Source organism: Pan troglodytes, chromosome 16 (genome assembly GCF_028858775.2).
Source record: "Pan troglodytes isolate AG18354 chromosome 16, NHGRI_mPanTro3-v2.0_pri, whole genome shotgun sequence".
In the NCBI taxonomy this organism is placed as follows: domain Eukaryota; kingdom Metazoa; phylum Chordata; class Mammalia; order Primates; family Hominidae; genus Pan; species Pan troglodytes.
Window position 1 is genome coordinate 28,742,110 of NC_072414.2, and position 11,014 is coordinate 28,753,123.

The 11,014-nt window shown below is 38.2% G+C and overlaps 1 protein-coding gene across 11 annotated transcripts in view; it reads left to right on the top strand.

Annotated features, from left to right (window-relative positions):
- The window catches only part of CDIN1 (CDAN1 interacting nuclease 1), a 234,067-nt gene that overhangs the window by 220,654 nt on the left and 2,399 nt on the right, over nt 1-11,014 (top strand). The gene's annotated exons all lie outside the window — the stretch shown is intronic.

An 11,014-nucleotide genomic window follows, 5' to 3' on the forward strand; every position in this document is an offset into this window, starting at 1 on the left:
AATATAATCAGGTACCATCTTTACAGACTTAAAATTTCTAACTATAAAGTTGACCTTTGAAGTTCACATATTTGCATTTTCCTTTTGCTGAGCTTAATTTTCTATTTTGCTATCATGACTCTTTGAAGAAAAGGCAGAGTATAAATACATTAAAAGCCGCACAACCAACATATAGAAACTGTAAGATTCTCATTTTCTTAAAGGAGCACTATTGAAAATGGTGCAAAGATCGTTTTGTAGAGTTTGTATGTTACGGAAAAGTAGAGCTGTGAAGAACACAAGATGCCTGCTGAACCTAGGAATGACATAGGCATTGTAGAGATGGCAGTTGTGGTTCAATGAGTGCAAATCCATGTGTCATATACAAATACAGTTCACTTTAATAGTTTGCTATCTCTTCACTCATCTTCAACACCTTAAGGTATTTGGAAAGGGAGGAAGAAATAAAACAGATGAACCTGCTGAGATATGGCCAGGAACAGTAGTACTTCATTTTGATTGATGTTTTTACAACCTTATCTTCTAGATAAAAGCGACTGTAAACAAAAGCCTACCTAAACTGATTGTATTTAAAGGAAGCAAGAGCCACCTGTGTGCAGCAATTGGCTCCCAAGTGCAGTCTTTCCTCCTAGCAGCCAATTCTTGCTGCTCACAGCCTTGCAGCCACCACTTTAACCATCAGTAGTGTTACTTACAGGGACTAGTACTCTTGGTTTCTACCACTCTTTAAACCACAGCATCATCTCCCCCTTAATATCCTAGACAGAATAGATTCCTACCAGCAATCCCAGCAATCTTGCAATTCGCTCTTCAGAAGTGTACAACTTGGACATATTTTTAAGGCTCATTTTCTTACCTTTAAAAATGACTTTCCGTGGCCAGGCATGGTGGCTCATGCCTGTAATCCCAGCACTTTGGGGGGCCGAGGCGGGCAGATCACCTGAGGTGAGGCGTTCAAGACGAGCCTTGCCAACATGGTGAAACCCCGTCTCTACTAAAAATACAAAAATTAGCTGGGCATGGTGGTGCATGCCTGTAGTCCCAGCTACTCGGGAGACTGAGGCAGGAGAATCATTTGAACCTGGGAGGCGGAGGTTGCAGTGAGCCAAGATCACACCACTGCACTCCAGCCTGAGTGACAGAGCAAGACTCCATCTCAAAAAAAAAAAAAAAAAAAAAAAGACTTTCCTTCATTATATAGTGGAGAGTTATTAGCAAAAAAAAATATATATATTTTCCAAATGAGTAGTAACACTGACATCTTCTTCTTCTAGGGCAAGGGACTGTAGAGTGATATTCATTTGTGTATTCATATATCCACTCAACAAATATGTATTGGCTGACTCCTATGTGCCACTGAAATACAAGCTGCCCTCATGAAGCTTACATTTTAAAAGAAGTGTTTGTTTGATAACTGCAAGGCCAGGTTATCCATAATTTTTGAAGACCCATTTTTAAAATCATTTTTCCTTATCTGATCATTTTTTCTAATGATCTAGACATTTCTAACTTCTAATTTATTTTTTCCCCTTTCTGGCATTTGCCTTCATGAATCTGCAAAATTGGGATGTTTTGCTTTTGGGGACTAGGTTGGCTAGCCAAAGAGATTTTCCTTATCATTAAATATTTCTTGTGAATAAGAGAAAAATTTAACTGCCCATTTAGAGTGAGTTGGGATCTGACATACCAAAGCATTGTGTCACATTTGGTTAATGATAGATTTATAGGGCAAACATGTATCAGCCCTAATCCTTCAGTTATTTGACTTTGCCGAGGATGAAATTCCAATAATTTTTTATTTTAAGCAGACTTTTATATATCCAAAACCCATAAATCTCTTTGTTCCTTGAGATAAACATCTGACCGAACTCTGGGTTACCCTGTGATCCTTTGAGAACTATGCCAAGGAAAAAGAAACTCCATTCCCTCCATTAGCGAATAATTAAGGGCTACTTGAAAAAGACATATTTTGGGTAAGCAATATTTATGTAGTCTTTTCCATTTTATAATGTGTTTCTAATTTCTAATATTCAGAAAGTTAGAAATGGAAAGTTCAGAAATCACCTCAAAATTCATCAGAGCAAGTCTGATGGTTGATTAACTGGCAAACACCAAAATGGACTGCACCACTGTCAGCCAGGCCTTGCCAACTCCATGATCACTATCCATTATGGTTGTCATATCAATTATAAATTCTCTGGCATCAAACACTAAATCAGCTGAAATGATGGGTTTGCCTTTGGCGTGTTTCCCTGGGGAAATAACTGAGAAAACATGTAATAATTCACACAACCAATTTTGTTAAAACAAACACCCCCAACTTTTGGAAGAAGGCTGGGGTATAAATTCCAGATCGATGGACATGATTTGCACCCAGTGTCCACATGAAGTATTCTCTCGTTTTAGTACTTAGTGTTTTCAAAGTAAACATAACTTCGGGTACTTTGTTACTTTTAGGGTTTCTATGTCTTTTGCTGTGTTTGCTGTGTCTCTCTTCCCATTTGAGAAGGTGTTCTGTCTTCTCCATTCATCCTGTTTGAAACAGAACCACAGCTATTTTCCTGAAACTCATCCTCCCGTTTCCCAGTGAAATCATCTCAATATACTTCTGACCCCATCATCCCTCTATGTCTCTCGGGACCCCTAACCTCACCTTTCCCTCCCCTCAAAAATGGATGTATCATGGAGAAAGTTTAAAGGGCTGATGTGAATAAATACAACATAGTTAAATAGTTGCCTTTTCCAGGAAGACTTCTAGAATCATTGTCATTGCTCTAATTAGTCTTTTACTGTGAACCCTTTGGCATTTTGTTTATTCAAGTGATATAGTTTACTCTGAAAATGTGAAGAGATATTGATTACTATGTTAAGCAATTTATGGAGAGGAGCTTTTCTTCTGTGACTTGTGCTCTATGCAGGATGGATAGAGAAGCTTGTATGTAGATTCTTATAGGTAAATGCAGAGGGGCTGACCCAATCCAGGAGTAAACATTTCTTCTAGAAAACAGAGACTAAAGACAACAGATTAAAGACAAAATCACTTCTGCCTTTGTTTTCTATTGTAATCTTCTGAGAAAAGATTTACAACAGGCTAGAAAGATTATAAATATAGCATCTATCTATATCCAATATAGAACAAAGCAAAGTAGAAATTAAGTACTTTTTCAGGTAATTTAACATGGATGTGAAAATATCAAGGTATATAATCACCATGGAGAATTTCAGAGTGTTGTGGTTGTATATTTATATACATTTAAATTTTTGTTCAAAATAACATTTTCTTTGTGGCATAAAGGCCCAAAGTGAATCAGTATTTAGCATATGCTTTTACTTTTTTATTTTCAAAATTATAGAAAGTTGTTTCAAAGAGATAAAGTTGCACTTTTCATAGCCAACATGCATAGATTGAGTGAGAATACTCATAACTAGGTTCTCTTTCTTTGGTCATTTCAGTCTGCAAATACAGACCTGGCAAGGTAAGAAAAAGTAGATAAACAACCAAGTTATCATATTTTAACTTCATTTCTACGAAAAAAGAATATTTGTATTGTATATTAAATTGACCATAGTGCCAGAACCTTATGATGTTATATTACATGATCGCTAATCTATTATTATTGTACACATATTTACACACAGGCATAAATATACACATACTTTGCATATAAACATGTGCAAGCATATTTCACTTGGACTGAAAAGTTATTTACAACTCTGTCTGGATATACATACAACAGTGATTAACAAGTGCATAACCAATCTACAACACGTAGATTAAAACTAAATAAACAGTGTAAGAGTTTATTTTAAAACAATTACAAGATGTTTTATGTTTCTCCTTCATCGTGAACTATGTGTTTGAAAACGCACTCTTCATAAAAACCACATGCAAGTCTTTTTGATGGTGAAACAATCGACTTCCAACAGCCACATGTCTGCACACATCCTCAGAAGATAGCACAGACCCCACACAGCAACTCAAAATGAGAAAGAGAAAAAGAAATATATATATGATTATGATTATACATATATATGTGTGTGTGTGTGTATATATGTTTGTGTGTGTGTGTGTGTGTGTATATATATATATATATATATATATATATATGATTCTCTGCTGTTCTTGTTTTAGAGAAGGAGTTTTTTATTTGCCTATGATTGAAATAAAAAATTTGGGCTAGGAATGAAGGTTTCTGTATGTTTTTATTGTTTGATGAAGACCCTCATGAACAAGAAACTTGACTAAAATTATCAGATCATTCCGTAGTCTACTTGTCATTCTTCAATTGAGAATTGTTTGTTTCATTGACTAGATGCAGATTTATATTGTAGGACTCTACTGCACTGAGAATCCTTGTTTATGCAATTATGGTAATTCAGCTCATTGGGAAGAAAAGTATTAGGTCAATTTCAGGAGTTTCCGTGATTATAGGTAGAGAGACAAATTATGTAACAGTACATAAATCCCACACCTTTCACCGTCTTATTACCAAAAGAGATGTAAAAGCATACTAGTTTAAAAAATATATGTAGTGGTTTTCTCATAGAGCTGAAAACATGGGTAAGCCAAGTTAATGGCACAAACATAAGATGCATCTGTATACTAGAGGTATTTTAGGAGCAAAACTGGGGCCTTTGGGGCATACTGTATCACCCTGTTTAACAAGCCTGAACCTTCTTTTCTGGGAAAACAAATCTCTACCTCATACGCTTAGACCCGTTGCTTCCCTCAGTTTTCCTCATAACTTATTCCAGCTGTTTATTTCCATTTATATGAACAAGCTGTGGCAGTGTTCTGGATTTACTCCTCTTCCCTCATGTTTAGATTCTGCCCCATAACTTCTGAACCCCTTCACAGCGTGAGACATTTCTCTTCTCTGAACTTTATGTAGTGATTCTGTAATTCTCATTCCCTAGCTTACTTCCACCTGTTTGTCAAAGGTTTAAAATATGCTCCCTCAAAAGTAATTATTTTCATTTCTTTTGCCAGAATTATGGGTTGCTTTTCCATCTACTTCCTAAATGTGGTGATACTTAAATTGAAATAAGTAGCCAGATAAACTTTTTAGCGTGAAACTATTGACATCAAACTTAGAGTTATTCCCTGTGTAGATAGGTGGATCCCAACTCATATACTGGGGTTTTGATCAGTTGCCTTGCTTCTGGACCCCTGCTTGCCTGTCACCTATCCAGGTGTAGTAAATATTTTTCAGAGTCAAATGACTGTTATAAAATGCTATATAAACACAAGGTATAATGAGACAGTAAAGCATAGTAGTTACAAGGGTAAGCCATAGAGCCAGGCGGCTTGGGTTCGAAACCTGGCCCTTTTTGGGCCCCAGTTTCTTCATCTGTAAAATGAGGATAGTCATAGTGCCCTCCTCATAGGGTGGCAGTGAGTACCAAATTAGTCTGTACATGTAAAAGTTCTTGAAACACTGCCTGCTCAGTAAATATTAGTTACCTCTTTGTTGTTGATTATTGAGATCTTATATTATTTTATATGTACTTAGCATCCTTATAGACATAATGATTTGTCAAGGGCTCCCTGAAATCTGTGGAGATCTAGAAGCTCAGCTGGCTTCAGGAAACCAACGAGGGGTTATTGGGGTTAATTTAGCAAGATGATATCTAATAGTATGATTCGAAACCTCTAAATTCCTTCATCTACCTTTCTTTTCAACAGTCTCTGAAGAGGATGCCTTGAGGAAAAGTATAACAATAGAAAGTTAATAATCTTCTCCATTCTCCATAAGTAAAGATGCCTCATCCTAGTAATTCCTGAATTATAGGATAGTGTTAGAGGCGTGGCAAGGAAAGGGGAGTATTTAGTTTTATACTTAAAAAAAAAAAAAGAGTAAGCAAGTTCTTCCTGAATTTGGGGAGCCAAATTTTCTGTCTGAACCACTGAGTTTCTCAGAGAGTTATAGGAAACCTTGAACAGAAAGATACTTATATCATATTCTGTCCAACATTCGCAATCTGGAATCCTCAGGGCTTATCTGAGGATAGCTAGATTTTTCTCCAAAACTAAGAATTTACTCACTGAAGTACCATTTTTAAAACATTCTTGGTGATAATCTTTTAAAAATACATTAACAGCTTTCACTGCCTTTTTTTAAACTGAACAAAATGTAAGCAGCATTTGTGTTTCCTGCACTGTCCTCAACACCTGTTGAGATCGACAAAGCCTGCTAGCCCCAACACCAAACAGCCAGGGACTCTCACAGTTGGGGCATTTTTATGTCTCTCTTCACTGCTTGCCAGCAGGAATTCACCTTGACTGACAAAGTGTTCTCCCTGTAACCAACTCCTTCAAATATGCAGCTTCAGGAACCCAATAACCAAGTTTACCAAAACAATAGAACTGGAGAAAATATGGAGAATTCTTTATTTTATGTAACCTTAGCATCCTAGATATGCAGCAAGGAGGAGTATTGCTGTATAGTGCAAGTTAGGAGCTAAGAAGCTCAGTTGGTATACCTGGCACTGATCCTCGGCATCAGAAAGTGACAGAGAACAGTGGGGACTGTGGCAGTCCCGCGAACCTAGGTTATATCTGAAGGGGGCAGCTGTTACTTATCTTCAGTTGCTTGTTGCCAGATTGATTAGTTTCTCAAAAAAAGCTAAATATGCAGGATTTTGTGTAAACATTCCCAATTTGTATGCATTGGTTCAATTTTTTAAAATTAATGAAAGCCCAGCCTTGATTTAATAGATCTACTGATGTCACTATTTTGCAAGGCCGCTCACTCCATGTTTTTGAAAGTTTCAGTTATACAAAAAATTTTATTTGTGTGGAATCAAAATCTAATTCTTGGCTACTTTCAAGCATTGTCCTAAGTCTGCACTTGAGAGCTACAGCATGAATCAAATTCTTCCTCCATAAGAGCACTCTTCAAAATCAGAACATGATGAGTGTGTTAGTGAACCTTGACTGTTCACTTCTAAATCAGACATACTCTTATTCTAACCATTCCTCAAATATCCTAGGATTCTCCTTTGGTTGACTTTCAAACTGGAGACATTCCCTTAAAATATGACACCAGAACTCTCCAAAATGCCCTAGGTGTGGCTTAACCATTGCAAAGGACACTGACTCTCTTTTTCTGGTTAAAGTCTAACATTCTATCACCCTGTTTAGTAAACCGATCACTACCTCATAGTGAGTGCATCACAAACTGCCTTGGTTCTAAAACTGGTTCCTCCACTTTTTAGCTGTGAGACCTTAGGCAATCTACTTAATTGTTCTATGCCTTGGTTTTTTTACTCGTAGAACAGGGATAATAATTGTACCAACCTCATGGAGTTGGCATACAAATTAAGTGGTTCGATATATATAAAGTGCTTCTATATATATTAAAGTGCTTAGAACAGTGTTGGGCACATAGTAAGTGGGGTGAAAGTGTTAATAATGAACATTGTTGTAACTATATTATTTTCACTATAACCTGTAAGTATGCCACTAGTGTGCTCACTCTGGTCATTAATAAAATTGCCATGCCGAGGCAATGGCTGACCCCTGCCTGCACCCGTCTCTAGACTCGCACTGATTCAATAACCAATGCAAAGCTGTCTGATCATCTTAGTGCTAACCCTGTATTGCCCATCTTGTCCTTGAGGGTATCTTTCATGTACCAGGCACTGTGTTAGGCATGGAGGACATGAATACAAATAAAACCTGGTCTTTACCCTCAACAGGGTCCCAATATAACAGACAAATGGTGAAACAGAGGGATACTCACTAGGAAACAGGTATGCACAGAAGGGCCAGCTTTAGTTCCATCGTCTCTGATTGAATTTCTCTAAATACCCTAAAATGAAATGAAACCAGAGAATCACTTTTTTTTTTTTTTTTTTTTCCAGAGTCTTGCTCTGTCACCCAGGCTGGAGTGCAGTAGTGCAGTCTCAGCTCACTGCAACCTCCGTCTCCTGGGTTCAAGAGATTCTCCCACCACAGCCTCTCGAGTAGCTAGGACTACAGGCGAGCACCACCACGCCTGGCTAATTTTTTTGTATCTTTAGTGGGGACGGGGTTTCACCATGTTGGCCAGGCTGGTCTCAAACTCCTGACCTCAAGTGATCGGCCTGCCTCAGCCTCCCAAAGTGCTGGGATTACAGGTGTGAGTCACTGTCCCCAGCCAAGAAACACATTTTGAACATATTTATAAGGGGTCATTACTTATGAAAAACCTCATCTTTCTTGCCTTCATGGTCTGTGATGGCTCTTGGCTTTCACCTCCCATTTTTTCAAGGCGTATTTGTTGTTTTTGCTAATTTGGTGATATTTTATTTGCAAACAAACTTACTTATTCAAACGTCATTCACATTCTAGTCGCTGCTTCCCAGGAGTCTTTAAAATCCATTGGGGGTCTTGGATCTTATTACTTGACCATGAGTATAGCAACCATAAAATTATAGTCAACTTTAAAAAGTGTTTCCAGAATCAATTCAGATGTCCATGGACACCCATTCCTGAGGGTCTCCCAGCTGGCAGGGAGGGCTGCAATCTCAGTAGCAGACCAACCTCTGCTGTGCATATCTTCTCAGACCCAAGGACTCTCTTTTCTCTTCAATGTTGTTAACAAAGTCTCTTTGATTTTTATTGGTCACAAAGGTTGTATTTGCCTTCCCAGTGATCTCATTTTTGTCTAGTGGTGCCACAGTAAATAAGAATAGGCATCAAAAAGGGGAAATGGTTCAACCCAAAAGTCTGCATTTGACCTAAATAAAAATTTTCTAGGGTCCTATTTTACACCTCTTCTACCATTTTTGATTGCTTGATATTTCAAATTAGCAACCAAAACTTCCCCCCTCCTGTTACTTCAGATAACCCAGAAATTGATTATATAAAGTTGCTTCATGTGGTCAGCCTCTTCATAAACAGGTAGGTTGCTGAAAGATTATCTCGTCAGCATCTGATAATCTCTGGATCCTGAGCTGTTGAAGAAGGCTCAGAAATGCACTAAAGTAGGTGCTGGGAATAAGGCCAGATCTTGTTCTGCCATTAAATTTCCAAACTTATCACCCTCTAAAGTCCTTACTGCTTTTGTCACCCAAAGACCACATAATTTGAAAGCCTATCAATCTCTATTTACAAAGGGACATTGTGTTTCCTCATTCTTAATTAGAGACATATTGTCAATCAGAGGTTTTGAGCTACATTGACAGAGGTAATGTTACCTAACCTAAACATAGTTCCATAAGAAACACAAAACTTAGGTAGACAGTAGAGTCTTATTAATGAATCCTACTCAAAATGTTCATAGATCTGTGTTGGTATCTTTAGGGAATCCTGGTTGTGAACCACTGCATGAAATGTTCAGGTTCACAATCTTGCAAAACCTTTTTGAGTTGCAGGAATATCTGTTGCCTCACAAGTGAAACAAGTCCATTTTCTTGAGCACTGAGGTGTTCCCCAGCATGGCTTTTCTGCCTAGAAAATGCCATTTTCGTAAAGAGCTGTCATGCTTCGTGTCCTTTAGCTTATGATTTAGCTGTTCAAAGAAAGTGCAGGCTGCTCTCACTCGCTCAGTGCTGGTGATATGTGTTTTTGTTTTATTAAATCTTTAAAATACTGGGCTTGTTTTTTATGACCTCCATATATTCTTTTGTTCTTCTCTGTGACTTGTTAGATCACAGTTTTTTTCTTCCTTTGTGCAAATATTAGCGCCTTTCTGAAGAACATCATGGTCTCCAGAATGGCTGTATAATAAAATGGAAGAATGTGTTGAGCTTAATGTTAGATCTGTCAAGGCCGTGACTCAGGGGTGCTTCACTGATGGGAAGGTTTGTGGCTTCTCAGACATGGTCCACAGAATCACAAATCTTTCTGTTCTTGCCAGACTTGTTTTGACAAATCTGAGATCATTTGACACTAATCATAGAGCTCTTTGTAAAATAAAGGTACCAATGGTTTATGTTCCAATTACAGACAAGTGTTTGTGATTAAAAGTTACTAAGAAACCCTCGGTTAAATGGAAGCAAGTTCTTCTGCAGGTGTGAGCTTCGTCTTGTATGCATTTGAGCCTGGGGACCCACACACCTGTGCACAGGTAGCCTAATTCTACTGACCCCAAAGGAATCTCTTCTTTGGGGATGCTGAGGAAGAAGAGAACATCTGCAGCTGATAAATCTCAGTGGGCCTGGTGCTCCAAGGCTTCTAATTATACCCAGTTCCTACTTCTTCTAGAACAAGATCAAGTGATGAGCTGCCATCTCATGGTTCTGTACCTGCACAGAGGGGAATCCCAAAGTTTTAAATAATCTTGAATACAACTTGGCTACCCCACTAATGTGGATCCCCAAATAAACCAGGCCGTGACATCCAATTGAACTTGTCCCTGTGCATACAGTATCTCGCAGCCCATCCTGTATTGTTAGTTTTGGCAAGTACACTACAGCATATAATAAATCATGGAAGGCAAAAGCTTTTTGGCCTAGCATGGTTCAGCCTGCTGTAATGTTAGAATACAGAAAGCAGTTCTGTTTTTAGACATGCTTTTACTAACCCAACATTCATAATTTATTATTTCACTGTAAAATTCCTGCAACACTACACCAAAAGTAGTGCTGCCCTTTAATTAAGTGCCCTCGGTAGGAAAAACGTGAAACTCATGTGCAAAACATCTCTCTGTGTGCAGTGATTGATAGTGATTACATCTTTATGAACCCAGCCTAAAGGTCTCAACTTCCTGATGGGTGAAGTAGTCCATAGGGCCACTTCCTGAGTCTGCCTGGCGGGGATCAGTCACTGCTAACAAAATTGCAGATAATTCAGAGGGCACAACTTAGAAATGCTGAGGTTTTATTAAGCCCATAGCGATCTATACTTTGTCACAAGCCTATATGACCTTATTCCTCATTTCCGTAAGCACCAATGACCAAACTTTATGCTGTGTCCACACTTAAAGAAGTTGTAATGCAGAGAGTAAAGGGACCCAGTGTGTCATATGGATGACAGGAGGTACTTCCAGCCCAATGGGTGCATAAGTAGAACAGTATAGCCAGAAGA